Consider the following 10,749-nt stretch of genomic DNA (forward strand, 5'->3'; position numbering starts at 1 on the left):
TCTCCCTCTTCATTCATAATTTTAAGTATTTGAGCTTTCTCTCTTTTCTTTTGGATTAGTGACACCAATGGTTTATCGATCTTATTGATTCTTTCAAAAAACCAGCTTCTAGTTTCATTGATACGTTCTACTGTATCTCTGGTTTCTACCTCATTGATCTCGGCTCTAATCTTGATGATTTCCCTTCTTATGTGTGGAGTTGGTTTGGTCTGTTATTGATTCTCCAGTTCTTTAAGGTGTAGAGACAGCTGCTGTGTTCTGGATTTTTCAATTTTTTTGAGGGAGGCTTGGATGGCTATGTATTTCCCCTTTAGGACCTCCTTTGCTGTATCCCATAGGTTTTTGGATCGAAGTGTCTTCATTGTCATTCGTTTCCATGAATTGTTTCAGTTCTCCCTTGATTTCCTGGTTGATCCAAGCATTCTTAAGCAAGGTGCTCTTTGGCTTCCAGGTGTTTGGGTTCCTTCTGAACCTTTCCTTGTGATTGAGCTCCATTTTCAAAGCATTGTGATCTGAGAATGTGCAGGGAATAATCTCAGTCTTTTGGTATCGGTTGAGTCCTGATTAGTGACCCAGTATGTGGTCTATTCTGGAGAAAGTTCCATGTGCACTTGAGAAGAATGAGTATTCTGTTGTTTTAGGGTGGAATATTCTGTATATATCTATGAGGTCCATCTGTTCCAATGTGTCATTCAATGGTCTTGTTTCTTTATTGATTTTCTGCTTCGATGATCTGTCTATTTCTGAGAGAGGCGTGTTAAGATCTCCTATGATTAGTGTATTCATATCAATATGACTCTTTATCTTGATTAACAGTTTTCTTATGTAAATGGCTGCTCCCATATTGGGGGCATAGATATTTACAATTGTTAGATCATCTTGGTGGATAGTCCCTTTAAGAATAATGTAGTGTCCTTCTGTATCTCTGACTACAGTCTTTAGTTTAAAATCTAATTTGTCTGATATGAGAATCGCTACCCCAGCCTTCTTTTGAGGCCCATTGGCCTGAAAGATGTTTCTCCATCCCTTCACTTTCAGTCTGGGTGTATCTTTAGATTCAAGATGGGTCTCTTGTAGACAACATATGGATGGGTCCTGTCGTTTTATCCAGTCTACAACCCTGTGCCATTTTATGGGCATATTTAGGCCATTCACATTGAGAGTGATTATTGATAGATACGTTTTTATTGACATCGTGTTACCTTTGAAGTCTTTCTTTCTGTAGATTGTCTCTATATTTCTGTTCAATGTTATTCTTGGGCTTTTTCCTCCTTTAAAAAAGCCCCCTTAATATTTCCTGCAATGTCTGCTTGGTGGTTGCATATCTTTTAAGCCTTGTGGGTCTTGGAAACTCTTTATCTCTCCATCCATTTTGAATCTCAGTCTTGCTGGATAAAATATTTTTGGCTGTATGTCCTTCTCATTCAATGCCCTGAATATATCTTGCCAGCCCTTTATGGCTTGCCAGGTCTCTATGGACAGGTCTGATGTTATTCTGATGGGCTTTCCTCTATATGTAATGATCTTCTTTGTCCTAGCTGCTTTCAAGCTTTCAAGCTTTCAAGAGGTTCTGCCTACAGTTATAATTCTTCATTCTTACTCTTAGGTGTCTCGAGGACTTTCGAGAATCTATAATCTTGGGGGGAAACCTTTCAGGCTCTAGTACATGAACGCTGATTCCATTCGCAAGATTGGGAAAATTTTCATGAAGAACTTGTCCCACTATATCTTCTAGACTTCTTTCTTTCTCCTTCCCTTCAGGGATTCCAATAATTCTGACGTTGGAACGTTTCATGGCATCATTTATTTCCCTGATTCTGCTTTCGTGTCTTCCAAGCTGTTTGTTACAGGCTTCCTCCTGATCCTTTCTCTCTATCTGTTTGTCCTCTAGATCACTAATTCTATCTTCTGTCTCAGTTACTCTAGCGTTGAGAGAGTTTAGATTACGTTGGAACTCATTGAGAGCATTGTGAAGCTCATCCCTGGTAGCTTTCAGCTCTTCCCTAATATTGAAAACATGATCTCTGGTCGTTTCCAGTTTGGCCCTCATCAATTCTGTTTGGTCACCCATGGCTTTCTCAAACCTAGCTATTGTTTGGATAATTGTTAGCCTGAATTCTCTTTCTGACATATTGTCTATGTTAATAGCCGTTAGGTCTGTTGCATAAGACCCATCCTCTGTATTTTTCTTTTGTTGGGCATTCCTCCTCCTAGTCATTTTGGTGAGAGATGGCTGAACGGGTGTAGTTGGGTGTATCGACTATGGTGCAGTCAAGGTGCACCCTGGAATGCTTCTGAGCAATCAGGGTTTCCCACCCTAATGAGAGGAAAAAGAAAAGAAAAAGAAAAAAAAAAGAGAGAGAGACAGGAAAAAAAGGGAAGATAAAAGAGAAGGTTCATTCCAAATGAGCCCCAAGGTAAGATTTATGAAGTATACAAACAGACACAGACAAACAAAAAGACTGATAAAAGTATATGACAAGAGAAAAAAATAATATATATATTTGCATATATATATATGCAAATAAAGGAAGAACCTCGTCAAAAAGAACCCTGAGTGTAAGATTTATATACTATCAGGACAAACACAAAAACACAGAAATACTGGTGGAAGAAAAAGATGGGAGAATGGTTGTAAATTCTCAGTGTGGGTGAGGAAGGTTGTTTTGATTCTTCCTGGATGTATCTTGATATCTTTGTTAAAGGACTCAACTTTCCTAAGATAAGGGGGGATTAGGAATTGGATAACCTATAGGGGTGGCATTGATTGGGGAAAGGGGATATAGAGTTTAACTCTATATGAATATTAGAAAATAAAAGTTAAAAAAAGGAATAAACTAGACTAAACTAAACTAAAATTAAAAAAAAAAGAAATTAAAAAAATAGAAATGCAAAAGGAAAACACAGGTGTATGTATCAAAAAGTTCAGGTTAGAAGGTTATTATGGAATTTGATGTACTGGACATCTCACTGTGATGGCAAATAGGTTAAAAATTATCTATATAATAATAAAAATTAACTATATAGAAAAATAAGCCAGAATAGTGGGATCGAATTAATATTAAAAATTGTCCTATGAAGTAGTGGTGGTTGTTCTCTTGTCATCTTTTTTTTTTTCCTTTCCTGGTTGGCTTTCTGGGGGAGGGGCCTGCCACGTGGATTTTCAGTCAATGATGTTCTCTCAGTTAAGTCCTCCCGCCCCCCTCAAGGGGGTGGGCTCTGAGGAAACTGTTTTTTTCAGGCTTTTGTTCTCTGGAGGTTTTTATATTTGTTCACTTTTGTTTTTCTCTCTTGCCTTGACCGCTTTTGATGGTTTTTGTAGGTTTAGAGAAAGCCAACTGCACCCTGACCTCCCTCTCAGAGAGAAGCCTCAGTCTGGCTGCAGAGCCCAAATAAATCCCCCCCTCTGCTGGCAGAGCAGGTTCCCAGTCGCGGTCCCTGGGGACTCAGTATTTTTTGCTTGTACCCAAAACCACAGCATCGGCGGCGGCGGCTGTCTGGGCAGCTCCAGACTGCCAGAGAAGTTCCAAGCAGTGATCGCACACTGAAATTTTCCCGCTGGCCCGGGCTGGGAGTGCCTGGTCTTTCCAGTCGGAGAGCACCTGGCTGGCGTTTGTGTGCACCTCTCTCAGGGGAGGGTGCGGGGCATGACTTGGACTCTGATGGTACAGCAGGGCACTGGCGTGGGGACTGCAAACAGGCTGTGCTTCTGTTGGCTGGCGAGGCTCCCAGCCCCTCACGGGAGCCAGGCGCCACACACTCTCAGGTGTGCTGGTGGTTCAGGGACCAAGACCTGGTTTCTCTGCCGCACTCTCTCTGGCTCTGTGCCAGGGGTGGCTGTCCTGGGTCTGGGGGCTTAAGCCCTGACCCTAATGATGAAGTCCCAGAATTTAAGTCAGGTTTGGTGGGGTGAGGAGGTTCGGAGCCGACGACTAAAGAAAGAATTCTTAAGACGTCGTTGGTGCAAAATGGTGGTTTATTAAAGCACGGGGACAGGACCCGTGGGCAGGAAGAGCTGCTGCCCCGGGTTGTAAGGGTAGGCATGTTATATACCTTGCGGTTGGGGGAAGGTGAGGGGAAGGGATGGGAGGTTTCAACAGAGTTTTCACATGTTAGGGAGGGCCTACAAGGTGCCGGGGGGAGGCCTTGCCCTTATGGCCTGATCAATGTCGTCTTTAGATCAGGCATTAACATCAAGATAGTTGGAAGATTCTTGGCAGGGCATTATGATCCAGCTATCATTTACATTCCCTTCTACCTCAGTCTCCTCCAGTTTATGGTGGGAGGGAGACATTAGGGCTTCAGGAACCAAGAGTTATTTGCCTCTGGAAATTTGTGCTATTGATAAGGTAACCTTCCTGTTTAGGTCTCCAGGACATCTGTAGAGCAAGGGAGATTCCTGTTCTGCAGGATTGCGATCCCTGCAAGTTAACTATTTATCATTTTATGGCAGTCAGGGGTGTCTGAGGAATGCTACACATATGGAGGGGAGCGGGTGAAGAGGGGGTGCAAGGCACCAGCTTTTGCTCTGTGCTCAGCCAGCCTCCTGCTCCCTCATCATTTCCCCCTGAACAATTTTGACCCTTAAATCTTTAAGGTGGTTAAAGGTAGAAGGTCTCATCTTCTGTAACTTCTTCCTGCTGAATAGGGGCGTAGAGCTGTCCCTACCTGCTCGGGTCAATACTGATCAGGGTAGGAACATATAAGGGAGTTACGAAAGGTGGAGGCAGCTGAATCCAGCGCTGACAGTGAAGAGGCGTCCTCGCGTGTGACAAGGATCATCTATCGTGGTGAAGTCATTGTAGCAATGGAGTCTCGGCACCAAGTTGAGAAACATGGAACAAAGCAACATATTAAGATTAATAAGGCGATAAGAATGAGAACTCCAAGAAAGAGATTTTTAATTGTTGGCCCTAGTCCTCCTTCAAACCAGGAACTTAACCATTTCCTGAGAGAGAGAGAAGGACCTTGTAGAGCCTTAATCTGTGCATTCATATCCTTTATTAGTCCTGTGCTATTTTTGTGATAGTCTGGGATGTACACACAACATTCTGTTTGATAATTGCACGTGTGCTACCCTGGGCTGCTGTCAGGACATCTATTTTGTAGGACTGCCTTGCGTATTTGTGAGACTTCGGTATTAAGTAGGGAGATGCTATTTAGTGAATCATTGAGTGCTTTTGTAGTATATTTATTAAGGGCTTCTACATGTCACATGACATCCTCTAGTCCCGCAGATAGAACAAAAATGGATGCTAAGTAATCATACCATTTAAAAACAGATCGCTTCCATCTTTGTTTTAAATTGGAGAGATTAGCTGGAGTTGTAATGGTTTTAGTAATGCGCCCATGAATCCAGGCAAATCCCAAAGTACAGCGACCTATCCACCCTGGAGGAAGCCAGGGCCACAGGTTGGTTCCACATATCCAGTGGGTTCCGTTTGGAGCTGGCCATCTAATGCCAGGTCGCCTTACCCAGTCAGTAGCAAACCAGTCAGTAGTCTGGAGTACTATTATTTGGGAACACATTTCTAATGATAGCTATCCTCGATGTCATGTGTTATTTGCCTAAGTACCATATGTATGATTCCTTTGTTCCCAGCATAAAACTGCCTTTTGACTGAGCCTTCCAATCAGTATGGGTATGAACCACGAATATGTATCCCAGATTTGATATAAACCATCTTCAGTATAGCAATAAGGAGGGTTTCGTAACTTAGGCCCATATTTGATTGGGGAGTTATGGCTTGATACCAATCCCCTTTCCTTCCAAATAGCTCCATGGACATGTAATACCAAGAAAGCATATTTGGAGTCAGTGTTAATGTTTATTTTTAGGCTTTGGCAATTGCAAAGTGCTAGTGAGCACTATGGCATACCTAGCTTTTCTTATTCTTTCTATGAAAACTACTCTCATCAGAAAACCAACTGTTGTTCATATTTTTAACAGGGGCATCTTAAATCTGGCCATATAGAGTAAGCAAGATCAATAACCTCTGAACATTTTTGCTCTATAGAGAAAGAAGTACAGTGGTCAGGTTCAGGCATACAGGTAACTAGGTTTAAAGAAAGTGGGGTCCTCCATTATCTCCACAAGTCCATAGTTAATCTTATGGAGTGTGATAGGTTAGCTTTTAGGCAATTTCATTATCTCAGCCACACATAAGGTGTTAGTTAAGTTATATAATTGTAGGGGAATCAATCCCATTTTCCAGTTGTTTAATCATGTGCTGTGGGGTCTGCTAATATCCCCACAAAATAAAAAGCAAGAAGATCATCTAAATGAGCTATTGTGTAACTTCTCTGAAGTACCTCAAATTGTTTAGCTTAGGTAAACAAGCATTTAAAGACAATCAAATCTAGAATTTAATATCCATAAAGGTGTGCTACTAAAACGTAATTTTTCTCTCTAAAATAACCCTCATTTACAGAGATAGCCAAATCAGGACTAATTCACTTGTGAAACAAGTCCAGTTTTAACAAACTTGGCCTAATTATTTACATAAGCTCAGCAAGAACAGCGAGTGTGATCAATAGATCTTTTAGAATCTGCTTTGCTGGAACTTCTTATAAGGAATCTCTAGGTTGAACTTTTAGTAGCCTCTCCTGGCCAGAAGCCAAGCCCTGTACTTGCCATCAGGCATGCCTGCAATACCTGTTGATTTGGGCGAGTTCCTCTTCTGAGGCTGCACCTACCAAGGAGTGACATTCTTTACTCACCTGGTGAGGCTGCTGGGAACTCCGTAAGCAAGGTATCAGGCCAACAGTCCCAAGGAGCTTTATGGCTCCAGGTTTCATAAAGTCAACCTTAGTTCCTTTAAACTGTCTGGTCATATCTGAGTCTTTTCAAATATGACATCCCAGTCAAAGCCTTGGTAAAATAACCAGTTTCCAATGGCGTCCTGTTACAAGGAGAACAGATTCTTATTGAACTTATGCAAATGACTGATTGCCATGGAAGAAAGAATACTTACTGAGACCTTTTGGTTTTAGAGGGTTCAGATAGAGAAAAAAGGTGAATGCTTTGAGCACTTTTACAAATGAGCACTTTTACATCTCTATAAGTTACAGATAACTAGGAGGGAGTATCCCTAGTCTGTAAGAGCAAACATTAGAGAGAACCAGCAATGTTTAAAGTAAGATAAAACATTAAGAGACACAACACTATAATCTTTTAGTTCATTTAGTTCCATGTTACCAATTCTGGTGAATGCGGCTTTAGACAGTTTTGGAAATTCTTACCCATTTCAGTTTTAGGATTTTCAAGTATATCAAATATCTGTATTTGTCCTGAGAGTCCTTTATAGGAATCTCCTTGAAGATAAAACTCATTTTACAAGAGAATTAAAACAATTATAAATGACAAAAACTCAGAATGGATATGGTTAGAGCTAAAGAGACACGGGAGTTTACAATTTAGCTGCAAGGAAATCAGGTTATTTCTGTGATACATAACATTTCCATAATTACAGTATCAAGTGATGATCTCTCAAAACGTTAAAACTTTAGGAAGTGCGTAGAATCTCTAGAATAGTTACAGCATTTTCCCAAATGTAATCCAAGGTTTATCTTTGGTTCAGTAGTACTTCATGAGCAACTTCACATACCAAGGAAAAGCCTGAGTTAAAGAGATTTACAGTTTAAATCCTGTCAACATTTGCTAAAATTTTAGAAAGTTTTAAAGCACATGCCTAAATATAATTAGGGATGTTAAACACCTGATAAAACAAAACATAGAAACTGGTTTTTCTGGGCAGGCAAAGAGAAAACCATTTACATTTTCTTAACAGCAGATCAATTGATCTAAGAAAACATTGTCTTTTTGAACAGAGACAGTTTCAGTCTTGTACCAATGTACCTTTAAAACCCATTCATTTCAATCTTAATCCATTCTTGACCATAGCTAAAATTCCTTTTCTGAAGATTTCCCTTCACAAACCTTCTACAACTTTCCTTTGCATTCAGGTTTTGTCCCAAGCCATTTCCTTCCAAACAACCATCTTATTTAGGACAAAATTACCTTCCTTTACCTTCAACAAAATGTATTTCCATTCCTTAAATCTTTCTTACATATCTCCTACTTTCCTACATACAGAGTTTCCCTTTATTTCCATCAGTCTTAGTTACACTAAGCAGAACTTTGTATTCTTAGAAACACCTTTAGTTATTAACCAATTGTGAACTGTTACAACAGAATTCTTCAGGTGGCAATTTATGAATCAGTTAAGTGGCAAACAAGTTTACCAGCAGATTTAAATACTCTTAGTTTCTTTGCAGTAGGAAGTCAAAAGCACAAACCTACATCCAGTAATTAACGACTTAGCATTTTATCCTGTTTGGTTAAGACCTAGATGTCCACAATTCAATTCCATGTGTCATCCAAGCAAAACTTTAAAACTTCAGGTTACCAAAGACTTTGAAAGCTACTTCAGCAATTACCCATTAGAACTTTGAGACAGACAATTAACCATCAGTTTAGTCATTTCTTTGCTAACAAATTTTAACAAATAACATGAGCTTATTTGACCTTCAGTAAACTTGGAAGTTTCACATTTACTGCTGATAACTTAAAAGACACATCTTATCTTAATTAAACCAACAAACTTAACTTAGTTCCAATACTGATTTATGTTCCACCTGGACCCACTCCACTTTGAATGTTTACCTGAGACATGCGTGGGAAGATCTGGAGTGGGGGTGTTAGGTCCAGGGGGTGCTCTTCTTGCTCCTTGACAGTGAAGAGAGGAGCCATGGTGCATGATATAGAGGCTAGTCATGCAGGCTGCACACACGTTGGTACAGAAACAGGAGAAGGGGGAAACAGAGGAAACAAAGTGCTGCCAGGAGGCAGAGAAAAGATTCCCGGTTTTAGAGCTCATAAGCCCCAACAGAGGAGCAGACGCCATGCTTTCCCACCAGCAAGGGGGGGAGGGGTTAGACAGTCCAAGTCAGGCCAGAGAACACAGGGAAACTTCCCCGAAACAAAGAGAGTTTTGGCAGCTGCTTGGGAATATTCCTTATGGTCTCTGTCTCGAGTTAGACCAACCCCAGTTGGCTCCAGTTACAGCTATTAACACGGGAAGTGAGGGAGGGAGAAGCCCCCACATCTATTAGGAGAAACAGAGAAATAAAGCCAGGTCCCCTTTGCTAGGGATGGCCCAGCAACCTGGGTTTACTAGAAGAAGGCTTATTTACATAATTACCATCCAATATGTCAGGATAAAGTTTACTAGCTGACTCATTTGGGCAAACACATTCCGCAAAAGCCCCTTATTTGGGGTCCTGGTGCAGAGCAATGAAGGTCTAGGTATGAGCCCTGGTATCCTAGGTCCATTTGCCCTGTTTCCTGCAGAGGAGATCTAACTGATAGATTCCACTGAGGCCATGCAGTGTTACAGGAGCTCAGTCCTTGCCTAAGTTTTGCAATCCAAATTATTTCCAGTGGGTTAAAAGGCACCCCAAGGTAGAGTCCTTGGGAACTGAAGCCAGAAAAGTAATGAAGGTCCATTACCAAATCCCCCGACTCCTGGGTGGCGTCCCACACAGGGTATGTCAGAGGTTTTAGGTGTCAAAAGCGACCTGAGGCGTCCCTCAAGATACGCTATTGATCACCATCCTGCCTTCCCCGAGAAGGCATTCCTGCTGTAAGAGGCTCTGGAGGGGTGCCGGCGTCCCTCCACTTCCCCATCGCATCCTAGGCTACAGATGGTTGCCTGGTGAATGGACTAGGAAACTGTGCCATGCCATGCCATTGTCTGTCCGGAAGACTGCATGCTGTTTTGCCGTATTAACCCATGGAAATACTAGAAAGGTTTGGCAAGGGGAAATTACCCAATTTCATAGCTTTAGGCAGTTTGTAGAAGACACTGACAGGAAACAGTAAAGACTGAAATCCATCATGGTCTATGTGACATTCCAACACATGTGGCCCTTGCAGCCAACTTCCCTAGGAAACGGTCCCCGGTTGCATTTTAGTTCAATCGGGTACTGGTTTCGGCCGGCTCCCAGTGGAGGTCTCGCGGCCAGAAGTGGCTAGGCCAGGGATGTGGAGGGGATCACATTAGATCAATCAGGAGGAAACCTCACACGGGAGTCTTAAGATTGGCAGCCGTCCTGGTGACTTAGGTGGCTGTCCCGTGCCCAAGAGAGACAACTCTCTATAAGAACAGGAATAAAGAGAGGCCATCAAGTTTCTGGGTCTTATTGCCATTCCGGCCAGGGTACTAGCTTACAGCCAAAAGGCAGACGTTCTCCTCCCCATAGAGTAGCCACGGGCTAGAGGATTACAGCCTGAGCAATTGACATGCAAGTGTTCCAATAAGACCATACTCCTTGAAAAGCCCTGGAATGAGAGTACAGGAAAAGGAGAGAAAGTACTCACCAATTTTGCACCGAAGCTCAGAGTCCAAATGTAAAAACTCAAAAAACTCCTGGCTGGCTCGCCAAAAATGATGAAGTCCCAGAACCCAAGTCAGGTTCGGTGGGGTGAGGAGGTTCGGAGCCGACGACTAAAGAAAGAATTCTTAAGACGTCGTTGGTGCAAAATGGTGGTTTATTAAAGCACGGGGACAGGACCCGTGGGCAGGAAGAGCTGCTGCCCCGGGTTGTAAGGGTAGGCATGTTATATACCTTGCGGTTGGGGGAAGGTGAGGGGAAGGGATGGGAGGTTTCAACAGAGTTTTCACATGTTAGGGAGGGCCTACAGGTGCCAGGGGGAGGCCTTGCCCTTATGGCCTGATCAATGTCGTC

The sequence above is a fragment of the Mustela erminea genome, chromosome 4 (genome assembly GCF_009829155.1).
Source record: "Mustela erminea isolate mMusErm1 chromosome 4, mMusErm1.Pri, whole genome shotgun sequence".
Classification (NCBI taxonomy): domain Eukaryota; kingdom Metazoa; phylum Chordata; class Mammalia; order Carnivora; family Mustelidae; genus Mustela; species Mustela erminea.